General features: G+C 49.4%; 1 protein-coding gene across 16 annotated transcripts in view; it reads left to right on the plus strand.

Annotated features, from left to right (window-relative positions):
* Positions 1 to 9,584, plus strand: part of ATG7 (autophagy related 7) — a 316,197-nt gene that overhangs the window by 87,309 nt on the left and 219,304 nt on the right. The gene's annotated exons all lie outside the window — the stretch shown is intronic.

Here is a 9,584-nt window from a genome sequence, read left to right on the forward strand (position 1 = left end):
CCCCCCCCCACCACGTCTCTGCCTCCCAATGTCTGTTTGCCTTCCTTCTGTCTGCCCCTGACCTGTGCCCAGCTCCCTCCCCCCCCAAATTTCTTCTCCAGTTACCTTCTGGGCTGCTCAGTCAGAGGCAGCCCCAGCCCTGGCTCAGCCTAAGCAGGCAGAAATAGTGGTAGCAGTTCTGGGCCTGGCTAGGCTAGGACTGGAGCAGGAACTCGGTATAAGTGGCTGGGAGGGAAGGTGAAGGCTGGGCTGTGTGGTCTCTCCTGTTCCTCCCCCCCTCTGCCTTTTCAGTGCCAAACCACTTAGATTGGTTAGTACTCAATCTAAAATTACCCCTGCCACGGTGATTCGCGGGGTGGGAAAACTAGTCTGGCATTCAGATAAATATGGTATGTGATTAGAAGTCCTTTTTGGGTTCACTAGGCAATGTATTTAATATTGGGACTGATGCTGTTGACTCAAAGTCTGTCTATGGCACCTGTTAGCTATAGTGCCTCAAACCAGATTAAACCAGACTACAAAATAATAAAAATAAAAAGGCATACTCATAATTGCATGCTGTTCAAGAATACATTGCTGAATATGATTCTTACTAAAATGTTTCAAATATAAAAATATAAGACATATTTTTGTTTCATAACAGCACTTGTCACCTCTAGGTTTGATGAGAATGACAGATGTTACTTTTCTAGCCCTGGAGATTCCTTAGGCTGAGGTGCACACTAACACTCTTCCACAGCAGGATGGGGAGAAGAGTTGCAATTCCCTGGGGACTGGGGTTGCAGTGGACACTGCCAGCTGCTTCTCCCTACTCCTGCCCTCTCCAGAGATTAGAGGGTATTTCTCGCAGGGATTCCTGTTCTCCGACTCTAATGACAACTAGGTACCCAGGCAGCACTCATTAACTGTCCACCCTGTCTCCTCCTTCCCTCTCCCCTTGGAGGAGTAAGTGAAAGTGGAGCACCATAGGAATGCTAGAAAACTGAGAGATCCATGTATAGTATTACAATGCACTCTAAATGTTACATGTGGCAGTATAAAATACAGTTTCATCCATGAGCATTTTTGTGATGCTTCTGTATATTTAGCACTACAGAATGTGTTTATATTTGTCTACTTTGACTTTGTAGTGCAACCAGGGCACTTGTAGGGCTGCAGATATAACATTTGTCCATGGCCCCAGCCACCTTGTTACTCAAAGTCCTTTGAATGGAAAAATATCTTCCATCTCAGGTCATAGGATCATGGAAGAAACATCTTTCTACACATTAACATTCTTCTACATATTTGGTGTACATGGATTAATTAGAAAACTCTTAATAGACATGCCTTGAGTTTTGATTCTTAAATACTTTCACCAAGACTTGGTTACAGGTTATTCCCAGCAACTTATTTCTTGCATTTTTAAGCTATGCAACAATACATTTACACAGTTAAAAATTACACAAAATCAGAAAATGCAATTGCTAAAAACTTGTTTGTTTTTAATACCATGTCAGTTGAAACACATTCATGGCAATACATTAAGTTACAAATGTATTGCAAGAAAAAGAAAATAGTACTTGTACATGATACAGCTGAGTCAGTGTTGCTGTAGGAATTAACTTTTTGTGCTTTCTGACTCTGTGAATTTTAGCTGAGAAGTTTCCAACATTGCATGACTCCAGTTTCTCCCTTTAATTTCAGTTAGTCAAATTGCTTTTGTCTTTGCAAGTTCCTTGACTCTGTGTGTTAGACCTCGACTCCATGCAGCGCCCAACGACTAGGGAGATGATGGTCTAATTACCCATGGATCCTGTTATTCATTAGCCAGAGCAGAGCAGGGAGCAAACACCAGCACACATTTCTCGCAACAGCTTTATTCAGGATGGAGACGGCTTTGGGTGAGCTCTCTTGCCATAGGAGACGAGGAGCAGCAATGAACAATAGTTTTTTCCTATATTTATACACTTTGGTTTATACTCATTAACAATCACTCTACTTTCACTCCTCCTATGTTTTACCCATTTTTCCTCCCATCTCAAGCTCCGGCTCTGTTTACTGTTTGCTTCATTAGCATGGAATTGCCTATGCATTTCATTCATTTACATGTCTTTTTGCTATGAGCGTATGTCTAAGACCTTGACTCCTTTTCTTCGGTCAATGGGCGGACTTTGACAAAAACCTGGAAGCTTCTGGAGGCTTCTTCACCAGTCACCATTCACCTTTTTGCATCTGTTCATCTCAGATTCTGTTACCGATTACGTGCTGTTTTTCACATTCTAGTCTGTTTTTCTGTCTTAGGTTGTACCATCTTCTATCCGTTTTGGGGGCCCCTTTATCTTATCTCATTCTTTGCTGTAGCTGGTTCACAGCACATAGACTTACACAGATTCACTTGCTGCTTTTCTCTCAGAATATGGTTGACACAGTTAAAATGGTTACTTAGCATAAGCAAATGGCTGGCTTAGATATCATTTTGCTTTGTGGTCAGCAGCTCTGCTAGGCCACAGGTAAAGACTTTGTATTCAGTTGCAAATCCAGTGCTCCCTAATAATCCAAATTATTGTGTGTTATTATTATCCCTAACAGTGTGCACCTTAAGGTTTCTTTACAACTACTTTCTAATTTTTAAGTAGCATTAACATTGTAAATCTAAACCATATATTTCCACACCTCTGAGGATTTATATCCAAGCCAAGTTTTAAACCTTAGCCCCTTTTTCATGCGTCTGTCTAAAGAAGCTTTATTTAACCTTCCATTTTACAATGTATTTTTTATCAGTTGAATACCACATGTGATTCAAAAGGCATATCTTTTTTTTCCCCCTCTTTGAATTCCCAGATTGCACACTTGCCAACTGGTCAGACCAGTATAAATCCTGGTATTAAAAAAGTGCTGGGAAAAAGTGGTGCAGGGTATGCTCCTGGAGTGTGGCCTGAGGCAACCAGAGGCTGGGTCCTCCAGAGAGACACTCTAGCACCTGGCCAGAATGTCTTTATGCCTGCTGGGAATAGAAGTGGGGAAAGGCTGGCAGCAGAGGCTTGGACCCAGGCTCTCCCTGGTAAGTAGGGACATGGGGATGGGGGGGATTTGTGGTTGGAGGGGACTGCTCGAGAGGGGTGGGTCCCCCACCAGCCCACTTGCAGAGTGCATAGCCCCCCCGCAGCAGCTAACCAGGCTGTTGGGGCGATCATGGCCCACTGCAGGCACAGCCCCATGACAGTATGGCACCACCTGAGACCTGGGGGTTGCAAATAGTGTATGGAGCCAACCTGGCGGCAAGAGCCCCAGGTGGCAGCAACAGCCAGCCTGGTCCTGCCTGGGAACCTCGTGTGGCTCTGTGCGCCATGTGTAGCCCCCAGGTCTCGGGCAGCACAGTGCACTGGCAGGGGGGCTCTGCCAGCAGCAGGCCAAGTTACCCCAACAACCCGCTGCTGCAGGGGAGCTGAGTGCCGTGTGGGGGGGTGAATGGAGGACCCACCCCTCCCGAGTAGTCCCCACCTGCCACAAACCCCCAAACCATCCACACAAACGCCCAACCATGAGCAATGCATTCCCCCAGAGGGTCAGGGGGCACGGTGATTGCCTGCAGGTGGTGGTGGCGGTGGCAAATGGAGAGCTTCCGCAGGCGGCCGTGGCGGGGGGTGGAGGTGGAGAGCGCTGACCAGCGGTGGACAACCACCCACAGATGCCACCGGGAGCAGCAGCCAGTGGCGATCAACAACCGCCCACAGATGCTGCCGGCAGTGTCAGCAGTGGTGGGGGGGTGCTTTTCTCATGGGGTGCATCACCAATCTCGGGGTGCACATGTACCTGTGTGCACCCCCTGTGTCACCAGTGCCCCCAACCTGCAAACCCTGCACGCCCCCACAAACTTCACCCCCACAAACCCTACACCCTCCCTCCCATACCCCTTCCCAGCTCAGCCCTCCCCCCTGCAATCTTGCACCCTGCATACTCAGCTGCCAGACAAGATGGGACCTACTGGCAGGAGTTGCAGCTGCAGGGGAAACTGTCACACTGCAGCCCTGCTTCATGCCCAGCAACACCTTGCGGGGTGTGATGGGCTGGGAGGAAGGGGTAGAGGTAGCAGCAGGGGTATGTGTGTGTGAGAGAGAGAGAGAGAGAGATGGGGGTCGGGGATGGGGGAGAGCTCTGGGTAGGACAGGCCACCAGAGCCAGGCTTAGAGCAACTTGTGCAGGCGGAGGCTTGAAAGGGGAAAGGGCTTGCCCAGCCCAGTCTCTGAGCCCCAGGCGAGGGCTTCCCAGGAACAGCATAGGGATCTCGGGCCTGGGCACAGGCACAGGAAGCAGAATAGTAAAGGCTGGCACTGCTCAGAACCACAAAGCAGTGGGTGGGATAGGTTGACTCACATCCTGGTGCTGGAATGGAGCTGCTGCTGGGAGGGAGCTAGTCGGGGCAGGCAGGGACTGTGGATCAGGAGTGAGGGGCAGTGGCAGGACTGTGGGTTGGGGGTGAGGACAGGGGCAGGGCACTGACATATCAGTGCTGCTCAGCACCCCAAATCCTGGTGAGTGAAGGAGATGGGGGCAGATCTGATTTTTCTATAATAAAAATACCAAAAGCAAACACCAAATTATATAGATAATTAGAATTCATTTTATTATGATGACAGAGGCACTGGTAGGTTTCCAAATTGCTTTAAAATTGTAAACATATCAATAACACATTGCCCAACTTGTCTCTTCATATATAGTGGTGTTTCATTTTAATCTCAAAGAACATGGATTTTGGCCAGCCTCTAGTTCCCCCTGGCTGCAGATCTGGGACGAGCTGGGCAGGATCAGTTTGACCCAAGTGGCACAATTTGTCCCACACCAAAGTGCATGTTCAGGCACATGTGCTGAGGCACAAATCTCCAGCATAAATTTGTGCTACTACTATTTGAGCTGCTGTAAGCACATGTGCCTGCATGTATGGATGTGCCCAATGAGTCCTTGCTTAATCCTGCAGACTTTTCTGTAGTCCACACTGTGCCTTGGCAGTCGCATAGGGATTCTCTTGGTTAAATATTGTACAAAGGTACATTGTATCAAAAAAATATTACTGGGTTGCCAAATCAGGCACTTAAAAGTTAGGAAATGCCAATCCCTTTGTGCACATTATTACAGTTTTTAATTATACAATCATATATTATTTTTTCCACAGTCCTCCCCCCTCATCTTCCCTTCCACACCCTGCTTCAGTTATTGTACAGAACAGACTGTTAATTGAGTGGGCAGTGATTTAGAATTCATTTGGAGCTTTATTTTTTTCTCCTTGATGTTCACTGTGTAGCCCCAGGCCTTACTTGTTTTACTCCTTTTCGGATCCTGCTCTAAAGACAAAATCATTAATTCCCTTTGTGGGCTGTTCTGTAGCATCCATCATCATAGTATCTGACTATGGAGCTCACAGACAGGATCCCCTGGGAGGCCAGTCTGAGGGGGAGAGGAGTCCAGGAGAGCTGGCTGTACTTTAAAGAAGCCTTACTGAGAGTCATAGTTTCCAGGATTGGAAGAGACCTGAACAGATGATCAAGTCTGACCCCCTGCCCTGGGCAGGAACGAGTTCAGGGATCATAGTACCCCAGCCAGATATCTATCCAACCTCCTCTTGAAGACCCCCAAGGTAGGGGAGAGCACCACCTCCCTCGGGAGCCCATTCCAGAGCCTGGCAGCCCTAACCATAAAGTTAATGCCTCCTGATATCAAGTCTGAACCTGCTCTCCATCTATTTGTGGCTATTATTTCTTGTTATCCCAGAAGCCCGGAAGAACAGAGGCTCACCTATTTTGTGCTGGTCCCCCCTGGTGAGTTTAGAGACGGCCACCAAATCCCCTCTCAGTCTTCTCTTGTGGAGGCTGAATAGATTCAGGCCCTTTAGTCTAGGCCTGGCCTGCTGCCCCCTGACCATGTGAGTGGCCTTCCTCTCGACCCTCTCAAGGTTAGCCACAGCCCTCTTGAAGTGCGGCACCCAGAACTGAACACAGTACTCCAACTGTGGCCTGACCAGCACCACATAGAGGGGAAGGATCACCTCCTTGGACCTGCTAGTGATGCATCTGTAGATGCACGACAAGATGTGGCTAGCCTTACTAACTGCCTCCTTGCACTGGTGGCTCAAGTCCACCTTGGAGTCAACAATGACTCCAACATCCCTTTCAGCCACTGTGTTGTTGAGAAGGGTGTTCCCCAACGTATGGGTATGTTGCAGGTTCCTTCTCCCTAGATGCAGCACCGTGCACTCGTCTGCGTTGAATTCCATTCTATTCTCATCCGCCCACCTCTGTAACCTGTCTAGATCTAGTTGGATTCTGTCCCTCCTTTCCAGTATGCCCACTTCTCCCCGCATCTTTCTGTCATAAGCGAATTTGGACAGTGTGCTTTCCATGCCCACCTCCAAGTCGCTGATAAAGATGTTGAATAGCACAGGCCTGAGGACTGAGCCCTGGGGAACTTCACTACCCACATCCCTCCGGGTCAAAAACGACCCGTCCACCATCACTCTCTGGGTGTGACCATGGAGCCAATTTGCCACCCATCTGACTGTGTAGGCATCAATGCTGCTGTCACTTAGATTTTTTTTATGAGAATGGGGTGAGAAACAGTGTCAAAGACCTTCTTGAAGTCCAGGTAGACAACATCCACCTCAACACCCGCATCCAAGGACTTTGTGACCTGGTCGTAAAAGGAAACCAGGTTAGTCAGGCAGGATCTGCCCACAATTAACCCATGTTGGTTGACCCTGAGCATTACCTCCGATGCTGGGCCCCCGCAGATGTGTTACCTATAGTTACCCAGGTCCACCTTTCTCCCTTCCTTGTAAATGGGAACCACATTGGCCCTTTTCCAGTCCTCTGGGACCTGGCCAGAGCACCATGAGTGCTCATACAGCCATGCCAGGGGCACTGCTATGACCTCTGCCAATTCCCTAGGTACCCTCGGATGAAGAGGGTAGCGGGACCAAATTGGGGGTTCATAAGTAGGATGCCTATGTGACCTTTTCACCTAGGAGAGCAGGGTGAGTCCCCAGGGTTGATATTACAGTCTTGTAACAGTTTTCTTGCCAATGTGGCATACTGCACCTGAAGGTAACTGAAGAGGCATGGAGGGAGCTGGAGGGGGAAATAATAATTTCAGGGGGGACCAGCGGGAACTGGGGGAAGCTCTGTTCCCCCGGGCACCACCCAGGGTTACTAGGAATAATGGCCACAAATTGTTAGAGAGAAGGTTCAGTCTGGTCATCGGGAGACATTACTTTACAGTTAGGGCTGTCAGGCTCTGGAATGGGCTCCCATATGAGGTGGTACTCTCTCCTACCTTGGGGGTCTCCAAGAGGAAACTGGACAGATATTTGACTGGGGTGATATGATCCCGGCACTTGTTCGTGCATGGGGCAGGGCCTGATGATATGTTTAGGTCCCTTCCAACCCTAAGTACTATGATACTATGAAGAGCATCCGGACCTGCTGATTTATACACATCCAGGCCCTCCAAGAGTTCCCCAACTAGATTGTCCCTGACCCTAGTCATGGTGTCATGTCCCCCGAGCCTGTCCGCAATCCTAATGGAGGAGTTGTCCCAGTCCCTGCTTAGAAATGTGGAAGCTAAGAACTCGTTGAAGAGATCAGCTTTTTCTTTTGCTGCAATCACCAGATTGCCAAGCCTGTCCTGTAAGGTCCCCAGCCTGTCCTGTAAGGGCCCCACATTACCTGGTGCCGCCTTCTTACTCCCTGTGTATTTGAAAAAGGACTTTTTGTTATCCTTAATTCTGGTCGCCAGCCCTAGTTCCATCTCTGCCTTGGCCTTCCTAACTGCCTCCCTGCAATCACAAGCAATAGAGGTGAAATCCTCCTTGGTGATTGCCCCTTGCTTCTGCTAATTGTATGCCACCTTTTTTGCCCTCAGGCCCTCCTGGATGCCTTACTGAGCTAAGGGAGCTTTTTAGCACTTTTGCCCCCTTTGGCTCGCATTGGAACTAACTCCCTCTGAGCTCGGAGGATCATCTCCTTAAGGAACAACCACCTGTCCTGGACTCCCATTTCCTTAAAGCTCCGAGTCCCCGATGTCTCTCATACTAATCTCCTTAGCTTATTGAAGTTGGCCCTCCTGAAGTCAGGGACTTTTGCCTTACTTCTTGCTTTCACCACCCTGTGCCGTATAGTAAATTCCAGCAGACAGTGGTCACTAATGCCCAGGTAGTCGAGCACCCGCAGATCCCTCACCAGGTCATTGCCTGTGGCAAGGGCCAAGTCCAGCGAGGCATTTCCTTTGGTGGGATTATGTACCTCCGGGGTTAGGTGGAGGTCCTGTATGCAGGCTGAAAACCTACGTGAGCATTCAGACCTGGCTGACTGATCCTCCCAGCAGATGTTTGGGTAGTTTTAGGTCACCCACGACGACCACATCCCTTGTCCTTACAGCCTCCGTGAGCTGACCTGAAAATTCCAGGTCCAGCTCATCCCCCTGGTAAGGCAGTCTGTAGTAGACACCCACTATCAAGTCTCTTTCCCCACGATCCCCTTGCATTCTAACCCAGAGTGCCTTAATTTGCCCCTCTTCTGAACCCATCCTGATCATCGAGGACACGTACTGCTCTTTAACATAGAGTGCTACACTGCCCCCTTTCCTCCCTACTCTATCTTGTCTATACAACCTATAGCCCTCAATGTCTACTGCCCAGTCGTGTGTAGAATCCCACCAGGTTTCTGTAAGCCCAACCAGGTCTGGGTTTTTGCTAGCTAGTAGGAGGACAAGTTCCTCCTGCTTATTTCCAATACTTCTAGCATTTGTGCAGAGGTAATTGAGATCTTCTATGAGTGTTCATGTTGCCCTCTTGTTCCCAAGCTTGCCCGGGTCATTGTCACTTACCTGGGTTGTTCCTGCTCACATCGCCTGGCTTGACGTAGAAGTGTCCTCCTCTGCCTCTGCATCCCCATACCCCGACGAACCTAGTTTAAAGCTTACCGTACGAGGTCAGCCAGCCTAGAAGAGAAAACATGCTTACCTTTCGGGGAGAGATGTAGCCTGTCCCGCCCTAGCATGTCTCCTGCGCAGAAGTGCGGGTCGTGGCCAAAGAATCTGAAGCCCGCCTAGTAACACCAGCTCCAAAGCTGCTGGTTGACCTTTCCGATGCAGGCCTTATGGAGCCATCCACGTCTGCTCACTGGAAGAACAGATGAGAAAACCACCTGCGCTCCTGTCTCCATAAGCTTGGCCCCCAGAGCCTTGTAGTCTCTCATGACACGGTCCAGACTACTCCCGGCCGTGTCATTAGTGCCCACATGGATGAGAACCAAGGGGTAGTGATCAGAGGGCCAAATGAGGTCCGGAATCATTGCTGTGATGTCCGGAATCCAAGTCCCGGGCAGGCAGCAAGCCTCCCGTGCCATGGGATTGAGGTAACAGATGGGGCCCTCCATTCCTCTCAGCAGGGAGTCACCCATGATGAGGACCTAGTGTCTCTTCCTCTGGGTGTTCCAGCATCACTCAGTCTGCTCCGCTGCGTGGAGTGGCATCGGCTCCTCTGGAGGCATCCTCACCTGCCTTGTCCTCCAATGCTGCGAGAGCCTTGTACCTGTTCTCCAGGTATACCCGGG

Source organism: Alligator sinensis, unplaced genomic scaffold, assembly GCF_000455745.1.
Source record: "Alligator sinensis unplaced genomic scaffold, ASM45574v1 scaffold1224_1, whole genome shotgun sequence".
Classification (NCBI taxonomy): Eukaryota; Metazoa; Chordata; order Crocodylia; family Alligatoridae; genus Alligator; species Alligator sinensis.